This window comes from Crocodylus porosus, unplaced genomic scaffold (genome assembly GCF_001723895.1).
Source record: "Crocodylus porosus isolate Cpor-Errol unplaced genomic scaffold, CroPor_comp1, whole genome shotgun sequence".
NCBI lineage: Eukaryota > Metazoa > Chordata > Crocodylia > Crocodylidae > Crocodylus > Crocodylus porosus.
In genome coordinates, this window is record NW_017728913.1 from 13,262,736 (window position 1) to 13,275,585 (window position 12,850).

Consider the following 12,850-nt stretch of genomic DNA (forward strand, 5'->3'; position numbering starts at 1 on the left):
TGCCTGCTGGTCCCCTCCGACTAGTTTTTAACAGGCCACTAGTTCCCCCCTCAGCCTTCTCTTGTGGAGGCTAAGCAGGTTCAGTTCCCTTAGCCTGTCCTCGTAGGTCCTGCCCTGCTGCTCTGTGATCATGCAAGTGGCCCTCCTCTGGACCCCTCAATATTGTCCACATCTCTCTTGAAGTGCAGTGCCCAGAACTGGACACAGTACTCCAACTGTGGCCTGATCAGTGTCGCACAGAGGGGGAGGATCACCTCCTTGGACTTGCTTGAGATGCATCTGTGGGTGCATGACAAGGTATGGTTGGCCTTCCTGACCGCATCCTCACACTGTCGGTCCATGTTTATTTTGGAATCAATAGTCATTCCAAGATCCTTTTCTGCCTCTGCAAAGATTAGAAGGGAGTTCCCCAGCCTTAGGTATGCTGCTGGTTCTTCGTCCCCAGGTGCATCACCTTGCACTTGTCAGTGTTGAAACCCATCCTGTTCTCATCTGCCCACCTCTGTAACCTGTCCAGGTCTGACTGCAGCCTATTCCTCCCATCTGGTGTGCCCACATCCCCCCACATCTTAGTGTCAATGGAAATTTGAACAGGGTGCTTTTTAATCCCTTGTCCAAGTCACTGATGAAGATGTTGAACAGTGCAGGTCCGAGGACCGAGCCCTGGGGAACTCCACTGCCCACATCTCTCCAGGTCAAAAATGACCCATCTACCACCACTCTCTGGGTGTGGCCCTCCAGCCAGTTGATGACCCATTTGACTGTGTAGGCATCAACTGTATGATGATCTAGGAGAGGGTAAAACTTCTTTTAGGTGAAGGGATCCTTCCCTGAGTGCCATCTCTTGTTTGGGCACAGCTAGCTGCTGTGCCACCAGTTGGAGTCTGATTACTTCTGTTGTTGGGATTTGGGTTGTAACTGTGTACCCTTACTGTTGTATTGTGACAGGACTGTAAACTGTACTATATCTGAATCTACTGTATTGGTTGTCTTTGTATATGAGTATTTCATTTGATGTAATTTTACTGTGCATGTTTAATGATTGTCTTATCACTGCCAGGTATTTCAGATGTTGAATTGTTAAATAACTTGTGTTTTTTTCCATTGAATGCCCCTTGCCTGCTGCCTGGGGGGCCCTCATGATGGGCAGAGACTGCATACTAACTGGAAGGTCATCAAAAACTAGGACTGTGCTTGAGTTAAGGGGTAATAAGAGTTTTGTTGGAGTAAATTTATATCTGTAAATATGGTACGTGTATATATATGTCTGCAAGTTTATGGTTATAATTTTAATATTATGTTGCATCATTAAACCTATAAATAGTTAACTATCACTAAGTGTCATTGATCTCTGCTCTGCTCTGCTCTGTAGAAAAAGAAGATGAAGTGGCCTGTAGCTAGGCAGCTATGCTGCCACAGCATGCAGGCACCCATAGATATCCCTTCAATTGGAGAGGGGGTACCCTCTGCATACCACCCAGGTTACAAGTGCTTACCTCCTTGAAGAGGGGACAAGTAATGGGAGCAGAGGAATAACCAAGCAAAGACTGGGCCTGAGCTTAACTGATCATCTCCTCACACCTACTTTTTCTAAGCAATATCATCTACTGTAAAGTTTGCTAGGACTAGAAATGGAACCAGAAATGTTTGAAATCTGATCTGTTTAAACAAAGATATTGATGGGTATTTCTATAGCTAAGATAAATGTCAAAATATCAGTCTGGAATGGATTTTCATGACTTTTTTTTTCTTTAGGTGTATGTGAGCTGTTTTCTAATGTCATTTTTACATTCAGACATTCACATTCTCTCTGTAGTTACATCTCAGCAAATTTGGAGTTAACATAGTTTCTTAGAATTTACAGCACTGAAACTAAGTCAGTCTGAATTATTTCTAAAAGACACATGGCACAGTCCATGAAAAGCACGAGCTCAAAAACCTTATTGCTGTTTAACTGAAGCTTGCAAAATGGTTCAAGAGAAGGAGATGCATAAAATACTCCATTTCCCAATTTAAAGAATGCAGCACTTCCTATTTTACATGGTTTGTTTCTGCCTTTGCTTGTGCTATAACTTTTTAGTTCAGTTTAGAGTAGAAGGAAAAGGAAGACTGCTTTGCCACAAGATCATGTATTTTCAGCCGAAGTGGATTCTGTCAGTTTTACGTAAGTTTAGGCATGTGAGTAGTCCAATTCATTTCAATATGCTTAACATTAAGGATATGTCTAAGTACCTTCCTAAACTGGAGATTTTGTTCATACACATACTTTGGAAACAAGTTTAGTATTGCTCTTACAAACTGGCTTATCTGTTAGGATCTTCATTTAAATCTCAACTACAGCAGTATCTAGGCCAGACACAATTTCTAACTGAGGGATCAGGTGCATGTCACTTAAAAGCACTGGAAAAAATTCCCACTGAAGAGAGCAGAATAAAGATCTGCACCAAAAATGCTCATCTATGGAGCCACCAATTTGCACATATGACACTATTAGGCCGTATCTAGGTCAACATTAGCAGCTTTAAAAATAGTAGCGGTAAAAATGCCTGAGTCCTCTCTTGCCTATAGTTACTAAAACTATAGTCACCAAGATTTTCACCCATATAAAATTACATATCCAAATTTTCCCATTGTAAATGAGCTCTTAAGGATTGTTGTCACAAATACCTGAAGACGCAGCCATTTAAAAGTGCCTTTTCACAACTTTATATAAAGGTAAGCTGCATGTCATTGGTATGCAATGCACCTGTGGAAAACTTTGCTTTAGAGCATTTTAAGTAATGCAATGCAAACATTCTCTAAGTTAGAAAGGAATTTTAGAATTGGCAATAGTATCTAGGGAAAGAAATGCTATGAAGCTCATGCACTAAATGGCTTTCTGTTATCAAAAGAACCTAGGTCAAACTGAACTTTAAAGTTATGTTTACCATGCTGAGAGTTTTCCAAAATGGGTAAGCTGTGAAGAAAAAGAAGCAAGATTATATGGTAGCCTGACTACAGGAGAACAGAGCTGACAGATATTGCAGCTGCTACAAACTGATAAATATTGCTCCTAAAACAATCATTAAGTGACATGAGATTATGATTGACAGAGGAATCCTTGAAGCAAGATCTCCTGCAAATACTCAGAATCCAAAAAGCTGGCCACAGTACTTTATAAAAACTAAAATTGCATTATGCCCTCTCCTTCAGTCCCTTAAGCCAAAAATGTGCTCTTTTCATGGCTAACAAGGTATTTTGTTATATTATTTGTTTTTTAAATACAGTAAAACAGTTTTGAAAACACAGGCAAAAGTAGGCAAGATGTATAAAACACATAGGGCAGAGCTCTGTTTCCCTTTGTATGTTTAAATGGCAATTTTCTATCTGGGAACAAGGATTTTTTTGCTACTTAAGCACATCCTGTGGTTTTATTACCCTTGTAGTATGGATGTATAAGCATCCAAATGTAGACTGAACTTGCACAGTGAGCTATGTACTGGCTGGGCAAGTATGTAGCTTTGCCCGTTCTGGAGGTGTACCTGCATCTAGGTCACAAAAGAGTAGCTGGCCAGAAATCCATGGCCAACGAGAGAAGGAGGGTAAGGAGCGTTCTCCCATATTTCAGTCTTAAGGACTGAAAGGTGGCTTGGGCACTTGCCCCAGAAGGCAGAGATCTGGGTTCTCCCCTCAGAGAAAATCTACGCCTACATCTCTGTCATATTCTAGTACAGACCTCCAACCAACACACTACGAGTTAGGCATCATGCAAATGTATCTCTAGTGCTCTTTTTGCAGCTGGCCCCCTGAACAGCAAGGAGAAGTTGTGGTGCCAGGAAGACAAGCACAAGCTAAAGGGCATGTGGCTCATTGAAACAGGTGCCGACCCAGATTCTCTTATAGATCCTTGCTTCCAACGGAGCAGAAACTTTCTCAATGCTCTTCATTCATTTTATCCAATGACTGTTAAATGCAAGGAGCAGTGGCTCAGCTTCAAAAGGAGCATAGGAGAAAAGTCTGGATAAAACCTACTCTGTGGCATGACAGCTAGACAACTGTGGTTGGAAGTCAGAGAGAAGTTTTGATCCTCTTTGGATGCATGCCTTAATGACTCATCTACTGAGGCTAAAATATGAAATGGTCTTTCCCTCTCCCATGCTTTGTCCAGGCTTAAGTGTACGTATATGTGTACCAACCTGACTAGTGGATTGTCTATTGCACATGCTCCATCTACATATGCACACTGATTGCATCCACACTGCAGCGGTAACAGGACAGCAAAAATGCTACTTGCACAGTGAGGAAACTGCCCTTTAGACACACAAAGGGAAGCAGAATTCCACCCACGCTAGATCAAATCTTCAGCTAGTGTCAAGCAGACAAGCTTCATTTAAGTCAACAGAGCCACATATGTTTACACTATCCAGATACTGGGTGCAAAGTGGAGCTTACTGAAAGAACAGTAAATAGGCGCAGTCTAAGGATAGTGTAAGGGTTTACTTTCATAGAGACTGCATTTTTTGGCATGCCTGAGAATTGCTTTATGAGCAGAAAAAAAGTCTATTCATGAAGAAAACCAAAGTTTGTCTTACAAAATCAGTTTTAGTCATATAAAATTATTGATCTGTAGAATGTATTCACATTCATGAGTAGTTAAAATATGGAATATTTTAAATGTCTCTTCCTATCGTGCATCTTCTGTGAACAGATTTCTGCTGCTGGGACTGTCTTCTCATTGTGGAGGTGGCTTTCTTCATATAAATGTGTTACATGATCTCTGTTTTTACTGTTATTGCATTAAAAATGTTAAGTTTGATTTGTAAGTTTTCCACAAAGAGACTGCTGCATTTTATTTGCATGACCAACACTGTAAAAATTCATTGAAATTCCTTCTGCATACACATAACAAAAATCAGGAAAATAGAAAGGAAGAAAAGCCTTGGAATGCAACATAAATGGACAGACATTCTTGTTTCTTTGTCTCATGTTCAGGAAAGTCTTTCCAAGAGAAAGATATAAGAAACTCCTAAGTAATATGTAATAACCTCCTAGAAGCAGCTATATGACTAGTATGAGAACAGCAATAATAATCATAATGACATCTGTAGTTTTTTTAATCTGTGGATCAAAATTTCTTTACATTGTGAATTACACAAAATTTTCCTAAAGATCAGAAGAAGGGTACCTTCGACTAATGTAATTTTCCTTTGAAATTCTTCCCGGACTGTTCTCAGAAAGTTTGGCAGCTCACACTGAAACAAGAGATAGCCATTAGCATCAAGATTTTGCCAGGCCCCTGGAGAAGGGCATAATTGTGATTGTCAGTTGGACTGAACATTTTATCCAATAAGTATAGGCATGGAGAGACCTAGGATTTTGAAAAGGGGGGCGCAGATGGTATAGCACATCGTTACATATAACACGACACATTTTTCTCCAGTTAAACAGAAATTAGAAGCCTTACTAACGTGCTAGGGGCTTCACTTTATATTATTCAGTTTATGATCAAAGCAAAAACAAACATGACTATTAAAATGTGCACTAATTTGCTAGAATATATGTACTTTAAAAAAAATCACAACAGACTAGGCAAAAATAATCAAAAGTAGTATGGCATTAGCCCTGTAGTCATTAAAGGTATGCTTCTTATTCAGAGGCATAAAATAAAATCTAGCCTTCTTGAGTGGCTTGACAGTGCCTCCAATACTTCTTTGTTGGTAATGTAGTCATTTCTACACCTGAGTTAGTAATACCACACCTGACTTAAGGTTTTGAGTTAGAGTTTGAATGGAGAAGAAACTAAGGTGGGGTGTAACTACACCACTGCACCTCCCTTGGATCTGGCTCTGTATCTAGGCTACATCCACACTCTCATAATTTATGGACTTCTGCAGAATCAGGAACTACCTACCCCTGCGTGAAAACTATGGGACATATACAGATCAGATCACCAACTACTCAAGTCTCTCAGGTAGAAGTGGGATGTTAACAGCACTTAGCTCTGATATACAATGGGGGTGGACAAGAATCAACACAGAACACTTGATCCATCACTTATCCCTTCGGTACAACAGTTATTTAAAATATCAGCTAACCAGTTAACAGAGTATGATTTATAGAGGTATTATGGCAGCTTTTCAGTTTGTACTCTCTTTGATTTATAATGAGTAGAACTCTGTAAGCCTCCATTACAAGAATATAATGGAATAAAATTCATGGCCAGGGTATTTTTTCACTGGTTAAATAAGTAGCCAACATTCATGAGAAGTGAAAACACAATAAAACAAAAACACACACATGGGGTCTGGCAAATAGGATTTAAATTATTAACAGTGCTTTGTATATGGGACTTTTTATTGTCAAACAACATTAAACATTGGCTTAATTTATGTCACACAAATCTATGATCTTCTATCAGCATTCAGAAACATATATGTTACCTAAACTTAGTTGTTTCCATGTGAGAAGAAAATGAGCAATAACACATAAGCTTCAATTCATGAGCAAGAACCATGGAAAAATGAATGTTCTTTGCAGAAGACTGTACATATGTCTCTTTATAAACCAGCATGTTAAAAATCATTTGCTGTGATCATTATAAACATGTTTTTAAGGTAATTTTAAATACCAGGGAATATTGTACAGATACTGGTGATATTATTTTTTAATCATCAGATTACATGTAGAGCTTCTCTATTCGTTTATAGGCTGTTTTGCTGAAATAAGATTTCTTGAAACAACTGCATGGGATCATTTTGGTATAATCTTCCGTAACATATGAAACTACTGCTTGATATATAGCGTGGGACCAACACCTTTTCTGGCTGTCACTGTAACACAAACTATTATAATTACTGATCATTCTCAGAAAGAAAAATAATTGTGGCATATTTCGTGTCTAGGGTACCATAAACTCAGTTTAACTTCAGCTTTCTCTGAGGATTTCTATAACCCAGCTATACAAGTGGGCTTGGCTGCCAGATATAACTGAGCATTTGAAAAATTAATGTTTCTTGGTTGTCATACACAGACAGTCTTACAGTATTTTTAGAGGTTTTCAATGTTCTTTACATCTCTAGCTGCTATAACCAGTATATCATCCAAATAATACTGAGCACATGAATGCCTTTTCAATATGGCTCACAACCAAGTCATGGGTGCAGATCCTATTCCAAATATTAGCTTGTTGTAATGGAAACACACCTTCATGTGTGTTAATTGTGAGCTACTTCTTGTGAAGTTTTCAATCTCTGTTTGTGGGGGGGCTTGAGCAAGGTTGATTTTGGGGAAATGTTTAACAACAGTAGTGAGGCAAATATATCCTTCATTGTAACATGCAATCCAGGGCTAATAATAACCATGGAACCATCACAGATTTGCCACCTGGAATCTACAGCCGGCCTCCAGTGCTTACGATTCCCTATATGATGAGCAGGGGAAGTTAGGTGCATCAAAATAAGATCCACAACAAGCTGAGTGAGGAGCCACCTAGGATACCCAAGAAGAAATCCCAAGATTAAGGGATCTCAAGATCCCTTACAGAGATCTTGAGAACTAAATCCATGCTGCAAGATGCTGCCTCTCTTCACTTGAGGTTCCAGCAACAAACTCCTTCCTGGACACAGTTACCCAGGAAAACATAAGTAAAATACACCTACTTTCTATCTAGTAGCTAAGTGTTTTGAGCATACATCATTTTAAATTAAATAGAAAGTTGAGAATAAAGTCATGTGCACGTGGAATATTTAATTATTCAAGCCAAGTGGAATAGCTTCAACAGGAGGGATTGGCCCTACCATAAGTACCCTATATCAGTGATATTCAGCCAGGCTGCTGCAGCACCTTAGGTGTCTTAATATCCTTTCACAGGTACCATGGGATGCCAAGCAATGTGAGCTCTGTTAGGTGTACAAATGTAATTCAAAAGACAAATCCAGAAATTTCAAATAGGAAATTATAGTGTTAAAACACTCTGATTCAGCATGGGTTTTCTGAGTTCTTTGCAACAGAAGAATAATTTTATTATTTTTCTGTAGCCAAAAAAATTAAAATTACTGTATTGACCCAAACATAACATGACACAGAATGTAAGATGACTCCCCAGTTGTTCGATTCTATATGCTGTACAGAAAATTTATAAATCTATTATCATTTTCCATGTATGGAAACTAATTATTGGAGGATCAGCTGAAATTCAACCCCCCCCACCCCACTACTGTAGGTGCTGAGAGGTGGTGAGGGGACTGTAATAGGGCAAGCAGTAAGGAGGAAGCAGTAGGGGGAGGCAGCAAGGGAGGGAACAAGGTTGGGCAGATGTGGGGGGCAGTAATGAGGCAAGCAGTGGGGGGTGGTAGGGGGAAGATGGGAGGGGACAGACAGTGTAGAGGTGGTGGGGCAGGCAGGGAGACAGGCAGGCACCTTGCTCCCTGCTGCCTGACCCCCTCCTCCACCCACTTAACCTATTGTACTACCTGCCCGCAGCCTCAGGCTGCCACAATTCTCCCATCTCCCCTCCTTTCCCCTTCCACGTTGCTTCTTCAATCCAGAGCCTCAAGTCCCTTTATTGATGGAAATGTCGCCATTTAGAGCACCTATACATGTGAAGGACCTCTATGATAATTAGCATGCTCTCAGAGCCTCTCTAATTAAAGTGCCGCCTGCCCCACTGTCCACCCCGGAACACATGTATAGACACCCTTAGAGACTGTGGGCACCTCTACTCTTAGGTAACTGCTGTGTAGGGGATTTTGAGGAGCTACATTTTAAAGTTAGAGGCCACAGCAAATAGGCATTAAGCTCTTTTACATCTCTAGTCTGTGCTCACCAAGATCCAAAATATCACAAGCCTAGATCTACACACAAAAAATACATACCTACTGAGCACATAAAATGATCATTATTATGACTATACAATAGATATGTGTGCACACAGCCTGCCAACTAAACTAGCAAGTGACCAATGCCCTTTTTTACATAGTTGTGATAAGTGACTGTACAAACTCAGTATTAGGTAAATAATTAACAGCACATGTCCCTTTTTGTAAATCTGATGATGGCCATAATGCTTATATTAGGAACTCAACAGAGTGTATAGCAAGATATATCTTAGTTGTTCTTCTTTCTTAGTTTGGTTCACTACTAATGTTAAAGAACTCAAAAGGCATTCACTCAACTCATCTTATTGCAATTCCAGGAGGAAGCCAAAAATAGCAAGACTCTCTGACAATCGGAACTGAGTTGCTCAAAGAGGAAAAGTCATCCAGCTACAGAAACAGCTGCAGATCATGGCTAAAACTTAGAATTTGAGCACCTATATCTCAATGCATTAATACAGGTATACACTTTCAATACCCCAGCTAACTTGTTCAGAGCTAGCTCGGGCATTTCAGTGTCTTCCTGCATTGTGCCCTGTAGAATGCAGTCCTCAACTCTGCATTCCCCAAGGTGCCTGAAGTTTGTGGACATCGATATTTTCACCATGTGACGTTCCAAAGGTGCCCAAAATCTCAGAAAGCTCAGAATTGCTTCTTCCTTGCCATGGCTGAGCAGCTCAGTGGTTATTTCACACCTAAGCCCATTTGGGATATTTAAACAAGACAGATCTCTAGGAAATCCTGATGGGTCTGAACCAAAAGGTGTGCTCTGTAGATCCCTAACACACCCTGACAGTAGTGCGCTCCGCACAGTGCAAAAGGGCCATACATAGTCACCTTCATGAGGAAACCTGTCTGCTGGGAGTAGAGGTGGCAGTGATAGTCCCCTTTTATTCAATAGTGCAGTGGTCAGAACCATGAATGGGGAGACTGAGGTCTTACATCTATGCTACTCCTCAGCCTGGGAGAGTTTCAAACACATCTCACCTTTGAAAGTGTCCTCATACATGACTAGTCATTGTTCCTCTTTTGAACTTTTTTTGCACCATAGAGCTTCATCGGGGAGGATACAGTGTATCCTACCTTACCCAAGATCAATTTATAAAGCAATGATCTGGTAAGTGGGTGATGTGGGAACAGAATACCCTAAAACTGAGGATGGCCTAGAATCCAGGTCTCCCACCTCCTGGATTAGGGCTTTAACCATTGAACTATTGTACAACAGACAAGACTGCCTTTCTAGCTGTGTTTTAAAAGACTGGTATGACCCCTTCTCCATTTTGAAAAGGAACAACTTTGGATTCCTAAGAGTTTTGAGGAATCCAAACATAGCATAAGTGTTTCCCTGAAGCCCAGAGGTTATTATGAAAGCCCTTAAGAGGGGTAAGATTTAAGACATGCTCCTCTCTTCAGCATTCCCTGTAGTACTTTCTCCTCTGGATGACCGTCATAACCGCACTTTTGAGGTACACAAATCTCCCCATACATGAATCAGGGAGTCAAGGTGCCTAACTCAGGATTGTGGATTGTACTCTGGTAAATGACACTTAAAAGTGAAACACTGCAATACATGCTAAGTACTACAATGCCTAAATCCCTTTGTGGATAAGGCTCTAGGTCCTTATCTCAGTACTTCCTTGATTTTGAACACCTAACTTAGGCCCTTAAAATGTTTTTGAACATATTCTAGTGTAATTATTTAAATTGTGGAACAGAAATGCGCAGGGCTCGGAAATCAGGTGTTTGACTAGTGGGCTACCCTCAAATATTGGGATAACACCAGTTAGAGATCTCACGAAGATAAGCATTTCATCCATCTGTGTTATTTTGTAGCACAACAAACTGTGTCATAGAAGCCCTGAGCTTTTGGATCATATGACTGATTCAGTGCATAATCTCAAAGCTAAACATTGATGCATGAAGAGTGAGAGACTAGTGTTTTACAAATGCATATCATGAATAATAATGTAGTACCAGAACATTTTTATGTAGATGATTCAATCCCATATGCATTAACTCTGTCTTCAGGGACAAAATCTGATTAAGGGAGCAAAAAGCCATATGGCTTTGAATTCCATGATTGCAATGCAGAGCTTCTGTGACCTTGGTTAAGTTTCTACTGCTCACAGATCAGATTTATTTTTTTTTAAATCTGGTTATGAAAAAAAGTAAAAGTGCCTTGAAAAGTTAAAGATCAGTGGCTTAATTGCAGTGTGTGGTAACAGCCCCCAGTGAAATTCTGCTTGTGAGCCTCTCAGTAGGGCTAATTAACTGAGGTGGCCCTATACATGAATGCAAGCTATTCAGCTTGCTCAGAGCTAGCTTGGGTATCTCTGTACAGTTCTGCTCTGTGTAGACATACTCACTGGGTGTGTCTACACATGCAAATGCTCCTGGGTGGGTTTACTCAAGAGTAATTTTTTCTAGAGTAAACATACCCTGGGCAGGCATCTACACATGCAGGGAAGTGGAGCAGATTTGCTCCTCATGGCAGCATTTTGCTCCCGCACCTGCCAGCCCTGCACCAACCCCCTGCAGCATCCAGGGGAGTGCTAGGCTCTCCCTGGATGCTAGCCCTGGGGCTGCCAGGGAACAGTGGTCTGGGAGACAACCGTCTCCTGGTGGCGCTGGGAGATTGCTCACTGCCCCAGGATATGCCTGCTACCAAGGCAGGCTCCACCACCAGAACCTGAGTGAAGACAATATCCCCTGCTCTGGCAGCAGAGAGCTGCTAACCCCCACTCTGCAATCATGGAGCAAACTGCTCCCCAATAAGATAAGATAAGATAAAAATCTCCCAGCCCCCACTCCGCAATTGCAGAGTAGAGGCTGGGAAATCAGAGATTCAGAGCTGGGGCTGGGAGCTCCCTGCTGCCAGGGCAGGGGGACTTTGTCCCCTCCCACCCCCACCCCAGGCTCCCATGGCAGAACCTGCCCCAGCAGCAGGCAGCTCCTGGAGGCAGGAAGCACAATCTCTTGCTCCCTGCTGCGCAGCTGATGGGGAGCACATCTGCTCCTGGTTATCCATCTACACATGCCATATGGCATAGTAAGTAATCTTGATTTACAGGTAGAAAATGTATTCATGATTAGAGCAAATTACTGTCAGTGTCTGAACATGTAGAGGGTGATGCTTACCACACAGTAATTTGCTCTATTCCTGAGCAAAGAATCGCATGTAGATGCACCCACTGTTACAGATATTAAGGAACAGCAAGACCTCAGTGGGTGGACACTTAACAGTATTCTTTCAGAGTCTGTATTCACAACCAACTCCTTTTAAGTAAATATTCCTTCCTTACTGATACCTTAAGAGACATACAAAATTCTACCTAGTTCAACTTGAAATCGATTCAGAGAATTTCACTGCCTATGTACATATCCACTGGAATTCCTGGGCTAGTCTACACATTCATGAATGCGCTTTTGGTAATGTGCATTCAATTTAGTACCTCCACTGTGAGGTACTAGAAAAAGGCACTTTAGCCTATTTTAATGTGCATTAGTGAAAGGACAGGGTTTTTTGTGATGTTTTAATGCTCATTAAAATAGGTTAATGCACATTAAAGCACACATGTAGACATGTTCCCTGTATCTTAGGCCCCTGCTACACATTATATATATTACACAATTAACTAGTAAATCACACAATACATCTGGACCAGCTACATGTGCAAAGTAATTAGCACACCATAAACATGACAATCCAGATATAATGAGAGCCATACAGCTACAAAGTTAGTGATTGAAAATGTATAACAACTCTATAGCTTGTTTCTATCCAGCTTTAATTTGAATATATAGCAGGGCCATTATCTTGTAGCATGCAATACAGTTTATGGGCTAGGCACTCATTAATGTATAAGCAAAGAACTGGAACCTTCAAATACTTTTACATATTTGAATACATAAATCATAAATACATTATTTCACTATCCTTGAAAATTAAGGGTTCTTTAGAGGTAGCCAAAGTCCCATAAACCATTGCCTTAATGTTT